Source organism: Lissotriton helveticus, chromosome 5_1 (assembly GCF_964261635.1).
Source record: "Lissotriton helveticus chromosome 5_1, aLisHel1.1, whole genome shotgun sequence".
Taxonomy (NCBI): Eukaryota; Metazoa; Chordata; class Amphibia; order Caudata; family Salamandridae; genus Lissotriton; species Lissotriton helveticus.
This window is the reverse complement of record NC_136065.1, coordinates 2,056,610,319-2,056,625,005: the sequence shown is the minus strand read 5'-3', so window position 1 is coordinate 2,056,625,005 and position 14,687 is coordinate 2,056,610,319. Positions and strand designations below refer to the sequence as shown.

Here is a 14,687-nt window from a genome sequence, read left to right as displayed (position 1 = left end):
TTTTGTTTTCTGAAGATATTTTTTCTTTGTTTTAGGGCTAGTCTCTGGAGGGGGTTGGAGAGGGTTTTCTTTTATTTGGGTGTGGGTGGGATTTGGAAGGAATTAGGGCAAGATTAAACAGGACATCCTCTCGGGGAAAAGGGTGGGATGTTCGGGAGCGGTTGAGGTTTGGGAGGGAGAGGGAGTGGCTATGTCTGCTGTGCATGTTGAGGGTGCAGGTGTCTGTGGTTCTGCTGCATGTGTTTAGTGTTTTGTGGTCTGTCATTTGTTAGGTGTGTGTTGTGTGGGTGAGTTTTGGCATTTGTTTTTCTGAGGTGTGCATTCTAATGTGTGTGTGGTTCTGTGTGGTATGGAGATGCAGGGTGTGGGTGTAGTACATGTAGAGGGGGTGGTGTATGTGAGTGATGTTTGGTGCTGTTTCCGTCAGTGTGCTGGTGGAGGGTGTTGGCAATGTGTCTGTATTGGTGGGTGTGCTGTCAGTGGGTGTGTCAGTATAGGGGGTGTTGAGTGTGTCCATGGTGGGTGAGGTGGAGGCATGTTTGTCAGTGGGCCTCAGTTTTCTTTTTGTGTGTGTGTGTGAGCCCGCTGCTTGGGTCTGTTGGAGTGTCTGCATGTGATGGTTTGTGTGTGCTTTGAACAGGGCTGGGCATGAGGCATGAGGATGGGGAAGAGATGGGAGGTAGGACAAGAGTTTGGGCAGGTTGCAAGGTCAAGGTCAGGGAGAAGGCCAGCACCAGAAACGACTGCTGTAGGGCAGAAATACTATTGTGAATGCCTTCCAGGAAAGCTGATATTTGCTGCATATAGATGGCATTCAGCAGGTCAGTCTGCCCTGCAGCGATCGTGCATAGGAGTCCAACAGCCTCCTCACTGAGCGCAGCCAGGGGGACAGGGGCAGGGCCTGAGGTGCCTAGGGGAAAGGAGACCGCACTCTATTTAGGAGTGCAGGGGTGGCCACCTGGGGGGGAGCAACAGGGAGGGTGGAAATTGGACTGGCAGACAAGGATGCAGGTGTAACACTTCTTGGTGGGTTCACCACCACTAAGGAATGCTCACTGGTGGAGGCCTCCAAAGAAGATGAACAAGAGCTGGACACCTTCACAGCACTCCAACCATCCTCCGTGAGACTGGGTCCTCTGCTGTCACTGGTGTTGGCAGCACCAAAACCGCAATAGGTAGCTGCTCCCCTGCCTTCTTGGCCACACTCTCTTTCTCCTTCTGACTAAGATGCTGTGAGGACATATACAAGCGATCTTTGTATCTCTGCAAATGGAACTGATCACAAATTTAGATCACAATACATTTAACGAGATTTCACATACACCTGCTTCAGGCTCTCCCACTTTGTTAAGACATTATAATAATCGGATGCATGTAGGCAATATTTCTTGAAACTTTTTAGTCACAGGTTGTTCATTACACATGATAACTCCTATATCACGGATGATATTGTCCATTATATTTCAACAGGAAATGTCTTAGTGTTTGGCATTTGTTTCATAGAATAATAACCTTAGTTCAGCATTAATATATCAACCTAAAACCCCTTTGAACTGTATATTTACAAGTCCAAAAGTTCAGCATCTTTTGCATTCACGAAAAGGGAATATATGTATAAGTGTGTGTCAACAAATACTGCAATGTTGAACCAAAATGTGTATGCACTGAAAGCCTGTTTGCTTTGTGTTGGCCTTTTACAATGCTAGCACTTACTCCAAGTTACTCAAGTGTATGTCAGACTCAAATGTCCAAATGACTACATGCATCTTGTACTGAAATAGTTTATCAATATCTCATGCACTATGTTGATACCTATGCTGGAGAAGATTCATTTGTAACACTCTGTAGGCTGGATCGATTTTACTTCCACAGCATAAGGGAATGAATAGGAGTTGATACACTATTAATACACTCCAGTACATAACATGAACATTTCACATTTGACTCCGGCATCTCTCTAGTCACAAGTGGTAAAACATTTACTAATGTAAAAACTGTTGTCACAAAATATGGTGGCTGACACTCTAAGTGGAAATTGGTACAACATCTCAGTAAATAGTACATACACTGATACATATATCATGATCACTTCTAAGAACAAAGGTATGCAGCATATTACACCTTGATAGATGTCTTCTTTTGACTAATGAGTCATCAATTGGGCCTGATTCTTTGTTTCCAAGATGGGAAATCACTTTGTACATGTGATGGTACATTCCATCACCAAAAGGCGTTGTAAGTATTCCCTTTGACTCCATCATAGATTTACCTTCTGGACACAAGAAAGGACAATTATCAATGGCTTTTTTGACCCGTTACTATGTCACCTATGTGCACACATTTCTGTCTGTATTGTTCTTAAATGTGTAGGCCTCCCTCAGATTTCCATGAGAAACCAGACTGGCTTACTTCCACACGTGTGAAGGAGTAAGACAGTATGCAAAACTGTCACTTGCAACAGGAATTACCATCTATTTATGATTTTCAGCACTTTTTGAATATTATTGAGCCTAAAATCTAGTCATTAAATCTATTGGCATTAGAAAATCTAGCGTATGTGTATGAAACCTACTTACCAAGGTAACGTCTGGAACATCCAATGTGTCATAATTGCATTTTATGCAAAGTCATCTGTATTAGGGCCAAGGCTAGGTCATTCACAGTAGGAAAGGATTATCACACCTGACACATTAAGAACCAGTGGCCTGTTACGTACAATTGCCTCTCTTACATCCAAACACTCATGAGTAACTGTTGTTTTAGGCAGGCATGTGTCTGCTGAAACCAGTTCATTGGTAGTGAACACAAAGTAGGTGGGATCCTTATCCACAAATTCATGCACTAACCACTTCATCATACACCCTGAGCCAAACTTGCACCTTCAAAAACTCTTCTGCATTGGATTTGGATATGTGTCAACCTTTATGTAGACGTCAAAAATAGTTGCTGTAACTAAAAATTGTTACTTAAAATGTTCAACTCACACTACAACTTACCAGTGCCTTTGGGGACGGGAGCTGGGTCAGTGTGCGGGGCACGCCCTTCACACATTGTGAGGACTTGCCGAGCTGGACTTCAGCTGACATTCCGGTCTAGCATTGTAAGTGCTCCCACCTCTACCTGCAGTGTTTACTGTGCCGTTTGTAGACCCTCAAAGACCACAGCTTCCTGGTGATGGCCTTCCAAATGTCCTGCTTCTGATGGGCATTGACCTGTATGGATACAAGAAAAGATTTGTGACTTTTCGTTTGTCTAAAGTGATGTCACACAATTTCTTTACACTGTCCCAAGCAGACTCATAAGTTAACATACCACATGTGCATCTTCACATGCTGACCAAAACAAATATCTAAATGCACACTTTTGTAGTGGCCTGATGAATATCTTTATCACTTGTCTCTTCCTACACTCACAAATCCAGCACATTTATATCATGTAGGACAGTCACCCATGCTTTCAGTGATGTGAGCTACTTCAGATCGCTGCAAAACATTGTGAGCTTTTGAGCAGCAACTTGTGCATTGTTAACAGACCCCTTCATGGCCAGCACCATTGACCTGGTGCCTGAAGTCGATAGACCCAGATACTCTGCTTGGAAGAGCTTACTATGGCTAAGGGCACTATGAAAAGTCTGCCATGAGTGTCAGTAAGAGTGTGCTCTTTGGGGATGTATGAACATGTGTACCTATGGCTGGGCTAACATTGTACAGATGACAGTCTGTGTGATAAAATCTTTTGGCACGATACACTTTTTCCTATATGTGGTACATGGATGACACAAACATACATTTGTATGTCTGTTTGTTTTGGGGGAATGTGAAGGGGCAGAAAATGGTTCCATGATAAAATGTGCCAGATAGAATTTTCCTCTGAACCATAAAATTTTCCCAATTGAAATGGACATACTAATGTTTGTTTGTGTCACACCACACAGACTCACTGTCTGCACTGTCTGACAGCATCCAATTGCCTCCCAGTGGCCAGTGTTCACTGTGCCTTTAGTACTAATGTAAGACACATACCTTTTTTGTCTGTGACATGTTTGAAAGTGCAGAAAAATATCCCATGATAAGTAGTGTTCGACTGAATATTTCTCTGCACTTCAGAAATATCTAACAAAGGGCTGTGTCCTGCATTCGTATGTACGACACAGTGAATACTAGCCACTGGGAGTAAGCGGCCTACAGTTTTAAAAGGAAACACTTCTTCATGGGAGTCAAACTGAAATTACGTATTTCTTCAAGATGTGAGGTATTTCTCCATTTCAAATGTCTTCCATTTCTTAGCACACAGGGGCATATTTCTGCACATACATCCAAACAACTGATGTCAAGGAACCAATTTTAATGACGCCAATACCTCAGTGCTTCTGTTCTTTGTGTGTGTGACTCAACCCCAGCCGGGCCCATAATTTCTGCAGCATGCTGATCATGATGTCACATGAACACAACCTTCCATTAATTTCATATGAAAAATCACTTCGGCCAGATGTACAACCGTTTTTTGCAGTTTTGCAGGGGTTTTAGGCCAGTTTGTGACCGCAAAAAACGTGTGGCCAATGTACCAACCCTATTTTGCGAGTCACTAACCAATTAGCAACTCGCAAAATAGGGTTAGCAACTCGCTATTAGGAAGGGGCGTGCCAAGGGCGTCCCTTCCTTATAGCGAGTCCAGAACCCATGTATGAATGTTTTGCGACCGCAATTGCCGTCGCAAAACACTAGCAGTTTACCACCCTTCTCAGACGGATGGTAAAGCACTCACAAATGGGAAGGGGTCCCAGGAGACCCCTTCCATTTTGGGAATGCATGCGTAAATATTTTTTAAAAGAGCAGGCAGTAGTTCAAGGGACAAATATACAAAAGGGACTACTGCCTGCCCCTAAAAAATGAAACTGAAAAGTTACATTTTTTTTAAAAAATGCAGCCCGTTTTCCTTTAAAAAAACTGATTTATTGACAAAAGAGTCCCAGACATGGTGGTCTGCTGACCCCAGCAGGCCGCCATCCCTGGGCGTGCTAGCCATTCCCAATGGGGTCGCAAATTGCAACAGCCTCATTATTATTCATGAGGCATGCAATTTGCAACTCCATTGGGAATTGCAAACAGTGTCTCAGACACTGTTGTACATAGTATTTTGCAACTCGCAAATTGGGACTCGCAATTTGTGAGTTGCAAAATGCTATGGTCGTAAATCTGGTCCATAGTGCCCGTCTAAAGACTTACGTCAAGGCTGTGCACCACTGTTGAGGAGTCTGAGAGCTACTGGTAGCTCTCAAACTGCTGTTTAGAGACCCTAGATCTTGGCTGAGGGTCTTGTGGCAATATACAAATAGCAAACATCCATTTCATTTGGTATCTACAGAAAAAATGTACATGCCGGTTGTAATTACATTAGAATGCACTTCCAAATGTACAGGATGAGCCATTAATGCATTTCACATGTATTTAAAAACTATACATGGGTATATCTCTCTATATATCTATATATATAAAAACAAATGTATGTCTGTCTGTTTGTCCTTTATGCATTACTACACCATTCATCTGATCGCCATGAAACTTTGGGAAGTTGTTGAGTACACTCCCGCGAAGGTTTCTGGCATAAAAATGTTTTAAATATCGGCCCCCAGGGCCCTCATAATCTTTCGAATACTGATGTACGCACAAGATGGAAAAACAAAAAATTGTGTATCCACAAGCACTCGAACAAATAAATAGAATTAAAACAGCATTCATTTGATCTCCAGGAAACTTTGGGAAGTTGTTGAGTACACTCCCGCGAAGGTTTCTGGCATAAAAATGTTTTAAATATCGGCCCCCCAGGGCCCTCATAATCTTTCGAATACTGATGTACGCACCAGACGGAAAAACAAAAAATCGTGTATCCACAAGCACTCGAATAAATAAATAGAATTAAAACGACACTTTGAAATGTTTTCCATATGAAAATGAATACGTTTCAATAAAAATGACACAATGTAAATTGAATGTTATCATAACGAGTTTCCTTAAATTTACTTTCTTCGGAGATCGCAGCAACGTGCGACGGGTAAGCTAGTATATAATAAAAATGGCCTTAGGCTTTGAACACACAACACATACTAATTAATAAGGGCTTTTTATTTTTATGGGAATGTCCTTACAAACCCCCCAGTATCTGCCACCTTTAGAAAGGATGCAAATATCCATCCAGTCCAACCCATATCTTCCGCTGACTACAGCTTCCAAATGAGGGTTGAGCTGGATGAATATTTGCATCCTTTCTAAAGGTGGCAGATACTGGGGCCATATAAACTTGGATTACCAATTACATTGTCACTATTTGGAAAATGGAGGATTTTCATATATGAGGAGATACGAGTGAAGTGGATAGATTTGAAATTCTGAGGGTTACACCGAATCGGGGTGCAGAGGGAAATTTCCTTGCGGTCATGCTGGGACAGAAGTAGAACCGGCTTGGAGAGTCTTACAAAGGATTACCAGGAACACAGCCCTGATGAAGTCATGGGGAGCACCCTGAACGACGAAACATGCGTTGGCTGGCTGGGCAACCAAAAAGACCAAGAAAGATATAAAAACTGTGTTAAAATATTTTGACTTTTATTGAGTGAAGTGTGTGCTCAGGCGTGGGTTTTTGATTACGGAGGGATCCTTGTGGTCTCACTTCAGGGGGTTGGGTGATTCCCCCTTCCTTCAGAGCACCACCATTAAGATACACACCGTTAACCAGAGAGTACCAGTACAACCAGCATATCATCACCCAACAGGACGGAGTTAACATTTTCAAACATGTACCTGTTCCGCTGGTGAGAAGCTGGCAGGGAAGGTCCTTTCCCTGTATGACCAACTCTAAGGTCATACTGGTAAAGGACCTTCCCTGCAGCTTCTCCAGCTCCTCAGGCTTGAGGCCCTTCCCCGGAAAATCATGCCATTCTTGCCCCAGGGGTAAGCACAGCAGTAAAATTAGGGTAGGTCTTGATGGCTGCAGTATTAGGAGGCAAGTGAATTTTGTGCACAACGCCGCGTACATGTATGTAACTGACGTGATCATCAGCAGAGACCAATACAGCCATTGGTTGCTTTCCCACACGTTTGCCTATGGTTGTGTCTGTCGTGGAGTACAACACTCAATAGGCGCTCAAGTTCCGCCGCGGACGCAAGCGTAAAAATGACCGGATGGCGAGGTCAGGCAGCAGCCACTGTAGGTGTTCACATAATCCTTTGGTGACTGTTAAGTGTGTCACCACCACTCAAAAAGGTGGCTACTTTCTTCGCACATTTAAAAATTGGAGGACACTCATGTTTGTTTAAAAACTGCATTTATTTGTAATGCGTAAATGTTGTGACATGCAATAGTAGAGCAGTGTTAACACTTCTCTTGGCACTATTTTAGGGGGAAAATATTTTTAAAAAGGATGCTTAAATAATACATTACTAATGTATTAGTTTCAAAATTATTTTTTTATTTAACTTTGACATGCAAAACAGGGAACTCAGATGATAACAAGTGACAAATACAATTTTTACTTCAAACAAATATAGTGGAAGCCTATATATGTTGTGCACACCATGACATTTGTGTGAATTAGCATAAATGTATATATGGGAAAGCTTTTGAAAATGTATCACTCTTTTCTTTTGCAGACATTTGACCCCTGGGAGAGTCAGGAGACCACAGCCTCAAGTGCACAGCCCATTTCCAGACCTTGTCATCATGGAGGAAAAAGTTTAGATTGAATAAGCAAATTATATAGGATTTATGTCGTCAGCTAGATTCTGATCTTCTGTCACGCAACAGAAATCCCCCGGCTATTACACAAATTGTTAAACGTCATCGCAGTACTTATGTGGCCACAGGATCATTCCAATACACTGTTGCAGTATCTGGTGGAATGTCACAACCAACTTTCAGTGATGTGCTACATGTGCAAATGTAAATGTGCATGTATTTATATAGCGCAAATCACTGATTTCACACAGTATCTAAGCGCTTGCTTAGGGAACCCGTCCTGGTATTCCCCTGTGAGATACCCCGGCAGGGTATCCACAAGGTGAAAGCCAGGCATCCCGCCGCGAGGGGCCGTAGTGGAGATTAAGCAAGCTATTGCCCAGAGTCGCAGAGTGTGACCCCGTGAGTCGAGTAGGCACTGGAGCGAGAATTGTCGAGTCCGTGGAATTTTTGAGCCCGAGACCCGCCGAGGCGGGGAATCGAACCCTGGTCCACGGCCTATCTCAGCTTCCGGGTCTGCTGCCTCTAACCACTGTGCCACGCTTCTCCACAATTAAGTTCTTACGTCAATGATGAGACATATCAATAACTTCATCTAATTTCCACAACCTGAGGAATTGTGAAGGGGGTCTTCTACACCTTGGGTCATCTGCCTCATGTGGATGAAGCAACTGATGCCACACATATTGACTTAGTGACACCAAACACCAGTGGGAAAGTATACCGCAATCAGAAGCACTTCCATTCACTAAATGTGCAAGTTGTTTGCTTACCTGATTTTTACGGTTCAGTGACTTAATATCGAGGGACATAATATAGAATGCCCAAAATATCGACTCCAAAATATAGAATGCCTATCTACAAACAGGTAAGTACTAAAATATCGAATCCAAAATATAGAATGTTAAAAATATAGTTAACTAAAATATCAAATTTTTTAAATGTATTAAAAATAATATAAAATGAATTAAATATTAAAAACAATTAAATCAAATATACTTAAAATAATGTAAAAAATCTTAAAATATAAAAATAATAAATATAATGTAAAAAAAAGTAGAGAATTTATTGGATAGCGAGAGGGTAAAAATTACTATTCCCACTCCAGTGAGTGCAATAGTAGGGAAAGCGTTGGATAGCATAGGGGCAAAAATTACTATTCCCACTCCAGAGACTGCAACAGTAGGGAAAGCGTTGGAAAGCGGGAGGGTAAAAGTTACTATTCCCACTCCAATGAGTGAAACAGTAGGGAAAGTGTTGGATAGCTTAGGGGTAAAAATGACTATTCCCACTCCAGTGAGTTCAACAGTAGGGAAAGCGTTGGATAGCGTAGGGGTAAAGACTACTATTCCCACTCCAGAGAGTGCAACAGTAGGGAAAGTGTTGGATAGCGGGAGGGTAATAATTACTATTCCCACTCCAGTGAGTGCAGCAGTAGGGAAAGCGTTGGATAGCGTAGGGGTAAAAAATACTATTCCCACTCCAGTGTGTGCAACAGTAGGGAAAGCGTTGGATAGCCTAGGGGTAAAAATTACTATTCCCACTCCAGAGAGTACAACAGAAGGGAAAGTAATGATTTATTATTAAAATTAAATTACATTAATTATCAATACCAATAAAAAAGTTACCTTTTTTTACCAATTAATAAAAAGTAATTACAAATTAATAAAAACATAATTACCAATTAATAAAAAATATCAATTAATTATCAATACATATAAATAAAATAAATATTTACGTTATTTCATTTAAATTACTTCCCACTCTATTCCCCTATAAACCCACAACCTGCTCCAAATAACAAATAATAAAATTAACATAATTATCAATTAATCAAAATTAATTACCAATTAATCAAAATTAATTACCAATTAATAGTTAATTATCAAGCAATAATCAATACATATGAATAAAGATAATGTTTTACTTTATTACAAGTAAATCACTTCCCACCCTATTCCCCTATAAACCCACTCCAAATAAATAATACAATTAAGATAATTAGTAATTAAACAATTATTAAAAATGAAATACCAATTAATACAAATTAATTACCAATTAAAAATTAATTATCAATCAATTAATAATCAATACATATAAATAAAAATTCATATTTAATTTACTATAATTAAATTACTTCCCACCCTATTCCCCCATAAACCCACAACCCGCTATGGAATTAAATTACGCAAAAATTACATTACATAACATTTATTACTTAAAAAAAATAAACATACATTACAAAACCAATACATAATTTTAATACATATACTACCATTCATAACACAAAAAAAATGTTGATATTATGGAAATCGATATTTTAAATTCGATATTATGAATTCGCATTTCATACCCCAAATTCGATATTCTGGGCTGTCTATATTTTGGTAATTTGATATTCTGGGCTGTCTTTATTTTTTATTCGATATTTTGGGCAGTCTATATTTTGGTTTCGATATTTAGGGTGTTCACCGATTTTTACATCTCAAGTGCCTTTGCCCGGTTCCCCGGATCTACCCAAGACTCCTTTGTACTATGGAACAACATCATACCTCAGAAAATGTCCTAACTTGGACCTGAGAGGACGTGGCTTGTTGGTAAGTACAATCAGACATGATATTGTCTGGGTAACAACATGGTGAATCATCTGTAAATGTGTTACTGATTTAGCCTACTTTTTACATTTCCATTTTGGTGACTAAGTTTATCCTAACTGGCCATGTGGGATCCAACAATGCCAGGGGAAGTTCGCCTCAATGAGGCCCATGGAAGATCACAGAGGCCAGTTGAGCAGGCTTTTGGGCTCCTGAAGGCCAGATTTCCCTGTCTGGACAAGACCGGTGAAGCCCTCCTTTAATCACCTGATAATATTTGCCAAATCACAATGGCCTGCTGCATGTAGCACAACATAGCCCTGTGACAGAACATCCCATACATCGTAGAGGATGAAGAGCATGAAGAGTTACCAGGTGAGGATGTTGAAATGGCAAATGAAGATAATAGTGGTAAAGAGGAAGAAATTGACATACGTCAATATGGGATTGCCAACTTCTTCATCTGTGCATAAGTATACATCTACATTTCATGACATCAAGCTTCAACCAACTTTTAACCTTATGAAGAGAACCTGACCGTAGGATGGCCACCAGTGTACCAGTGTACAGTACAGTCCCCTGCCTGACCCCAAGATGGCTTCCATAGTGGCCCCTACACGTTGTTTTACTTCCCTGGGACAACAATTGGACATTGACCAGATCTTGGACCTATCCCCTAACCTGCCTACACATCAGGACTTGGAACCTGCGGAACTTACCCCAGGCTGTAGAGACCTAGCGATTTGGCTGATGCCTGGTGGAGCTACCATATAGCTAAAGAGGAGATGGGTTGTGGACTCCCCCCACTACCCCCACCTACCCAGCCAGACCTTGGGCAGATATTCCCCTAGTCTCTACGTCCTATCTTCCTCCTACCCTTTACCCTATCCCCTTACCCATCCTTGCTCCATTCACCTTGTCCCCTATATTCTTTAAATACTTTTCTTGATACTTATGTATATTTTTAACTGATGTAAATTGCAACATTAATATTCCTCATGTAAGGCTCTCTGATTCCTTTGGGTCTAGCCAGTGCTATATAATAACTCATTAATTATATTTGTTCCCATTTAGTACTCTTTCTCTACCTCCCTAGCTCCTATCCCCTCTCCCCTGAATCTCTCATCTTGCTTGCTAGTCTGCCTAGCCCCCTGTCCTTTGTGCCCTTTGACTAAGTGGGGAAAGATCCAATATTTATACTCTGGAGACTTAGCGAACCCGCTGAGAGTCCACTGCACCAAGGGAGCCACTCACAGCTAAGGTATGGTATGGCACCCCTTGCCAAAGCACTCCCTCTCCCCTTTTTGGGGTAGGATCCAGTATGTAGGCCTTGGAGTCTCAGCGACCCATCTGAGAGAGTCCACTGCATAAAGGGAGCCTCCCGCAACTGAGATAGGGAAGTGATACCACTTCCCCTGGGATCACTGCTTACTGGACTTTGGACGTTGCTTTGACTCGTCTACCGGTTTGTGTCCCCATCGCCCTTCCCCTCCTCTTTCCATGCGGTGTCCTTCACCCTCCCCTCCTCTTTCCTGCATTCATTACCTGCCTACTTCCCCAGCTCCTTCCCTCTCCCCAGAATTTTCCCCCTGCCTGCTCTTCCCCTTAGTATTTGTGCTTATTGTTTATCTCGACCTTACAAGTAACTATGTTGCCATGCTCTAATAACTGTGTAACCTTTGTAACGATGTAACCTGTAACTATGATCTGATGCGCATGTAAAGCGCTCTGATACCTCCGGGTCTAGCCAGCGCTATATAAAACCTGTAAAATCAATAAATAAACAGTCTGTGATAGGCATTTTTCAGAGGGCACATTTATAAAATCAAGGCCCTAGAAGTTTGTTGCTCAAAGCGTTGACACATTGACTACTGGGTTCAATACAAACTTTTCATTTTTGTTTTATTTACCAAATGTATCGCCTAAAGTACAGATTTGTAATGTGTCTAATGTGTCATCTAATTAACATGATTTTTTTTCATTTTGATGGTTTAGGATCCTCATCATGTCATTTTCATTTGGACATTTCAGCGTTGGGACATTTGTAAATTACAAGATGTGGAGGCCGCTCGCTTTCTTACAACCTGGCTAGGATCTGGAACTCCCTTCCCCTCCCTATCAGATCAGAACCTAACCTTCTCACCTTCCGTAAACTATTAAAAACTTGGCTCTTCAGCAAAATTCCAATCTAACTTTTCACTCAGCTTCTCTTACTCCAGCCTCTCCAGCCCAACTCACTCTTTTCTATAGCGCTGGGACGCCCCTGGGTAGCCAACGCGCTTTACAAATCATCAATACAATACAATACAATACAATACAATTTGCTGCTTTTGCAAAGTACAATGGGAACATGGGTTAATCCTGTGGAAGACACACACACATTTTGTGAGCACATACCTTTTACTGAGACAACTTGCACAGTGATGTGAATGAAAGTCTTGAGAATTGCATTGGACTTGTTCTCTGTAGAATGGTGGCCCCAAACCAATAGGTGCTGCTTGATTTGCTGTAACCAAATGTGGTTGTCAACCACAATAAGTCATTCCCCTTCACATTAGCAAAATGCTCAATTTGTGTTACGGGCATGAATTATTTGATGTGTCTCGTCATTGTAGAACAAACTTAAGGTAGCACACTGTTAAACCTGGCATCAATGGAGAAGTGTGGCTCACTGGTTAGAGGAGGCCTGAAAGCAGAGGTCAGCCCGGGACCAGGGTTCAATTCCCGGCTCGGTGGGGTCTTGAGTCCTAAAATGTCCATGGAATCGACAATTCTCGCTCTGGTGCCTACTCGATTCACGGGTTCACACTCTGCGACTCTGGGCAATAGCTTGCTTAATCTCCACAACGGCCCCTCGCGGCGGGATGCCTGGCTTTCACCTTGCGGATACCCTGCCGGGGTTATCTCACAGGGGAATACCAGGACGGGTTCCCTAAGCAAGTGCTTAGAAACCGCTCCGTGATTTGCGCTATATAAATTCCTGTACATTTACATTTACATTGGTGTGGGTCTCCCTTCCTCTGTCCGCTTCCTATCTTTTATGGTGGCTGGATTTACATGCTCTGGGCGCTGTGCCACTGCTAATCAGTGACACAGCGCAAATGCTCCCTGCGTAAAGATGACTGTATGAATTGGGATAACCATAATGCTTAAGTCTGTGTAGCATGTACTAATAGCGAGTTACCCTCCATTTCACTGTTTACTATTGTGAAGTTATCCATTCTCATAGGCCACAATGGGCAGGATGAGGATTACCTTTCATAATACTATCTGACCCCAGGAACCTGATAGGAAATTCGAATTTGATATGCTTGAGCTCAGGACATTGAGCTACACCTTCTAGTAAGGACCCTTTATATATGCCATGTTCGAAAATGCCTCTTCTAGAAACGCAGTATTTTCTTGCCTAAGAATATGTGTATTGGCCGTCTGGTTTTGGAGCAGCAGGGCCAGCTGCATCAGACCTGGCTGGAGAGAGATCGGCATTCAGCGCATGGGGATGGGTGACTCTTTGATCTGAGGAGGACCGTGCCTGGCCTGGTTAATGATGGCTCCACCTCCTACTGGGCATCTGTTAGCATTCTGAAAGGGCAGGATGTCGACTCGTAAACCTAGTGCTCCCCGACCCCACCGAACTGGTTCTGGCTGAATTGAGTGATTAGTGACTTTAGAGAACAAAGACTTTTTAAGTATAAAATGCTGCACTGGAACCTTGTTCAAGTGTGTTCCTTCAGGATGTCAAGACGAAACTCTGAGTCTGAGTGAACAGAGGAAAGGACTTGGAAACTTTCACCAAGCTTGCTGAAGAAACTACCCGAGGGCCTGAATCGAGAGCGCCTCCTGCTGAAGACTCAGGGACATTAGACTTCACCCAGTCAGCCATCTGAATCCCTGTGTGAGGAATTCTACTTGCAGGTGAGGCCTCCGTTGAGTAATCCGGAGCCTCTAGTTCTACTGTGAGGAGTGCGGACTGGTAACCGTTGTTAACTGTGCGTGGACCGCTGCAGCAAAGAGAGAGTTGCAGCCGCTGAGAGCCTGCCTTGATTTGAAACTTCGGAACCTTCGCTGAAACTGTGTGGGCCTCTGCTGCTAAGAAATAGCTGTAGCCACGGAGTGCCCACCGTTAGGCCTGCCTGGTCGAGATCATCCCTTGTCCTGTAGGCCGCCGCAGCTAAGAGACAGCTAGTGCGGCTGAGAACCCGCACCTTTTGCCAACTGTGCCTCACTGTGATGTGTCCTCTGGGCCGCCGCAGCTAAGAGAGGTCTGCTGCCACTGAGTGCCCGCACCTTTGCCCACAGTGCCTCATTGTGATCTGTCCTGTGGGCCACCGCAGCTAAGAGAGAGCTGCTGCCGCTGAGTGC

The 14,687-nt window shown here is 42.5% G+C and overlaps 2 long non-coding RNA genes across 3 annotated transcripts in view; one reads left to right on the top strand and one right to left on the bottom strand.

Moving 5' to 3' along the window:
* Nucleotides 1-7,902, top strand: part of LOC144756285 (uncharacterized) — a 217,150-nt gene extending 209,248 nt beyond the window's left edge. The window contains exon 4 of the long non-coding RNA XR_013595115.1: nt 7,647-7,902. This is a non-coding gene — a long non-coding RNA (uncharacterized LOC144756285). The remainder of the gene's footprint in view (nt 1-7,646) is intronic.
* The window catches only part of LOC144756284 (uncharacterized), a 540,171-nt gene that overhangs the window by 112,827 nt on the left and 412,657 nt on the right, over nt 1-14,687 (bottom strand). The window contains exons 3-4 of one of the 2 annotated variants that reach the window (XR_013595113.1): nt 2,997-3,212; nt 2,122-2,272 (exon numbers count right to left, since the gene is read on the bottom strand). This is a non-coding gene — a long non-coding RNA (uncharacterized LOC144756284). The remainder of the gene's footprint in view (nt 1-2,121; nt 2,273-2,996; nt 3,213-14,687) is intronic. The other variant, XR_013595111.1, reaches the window with a different exon arrangement.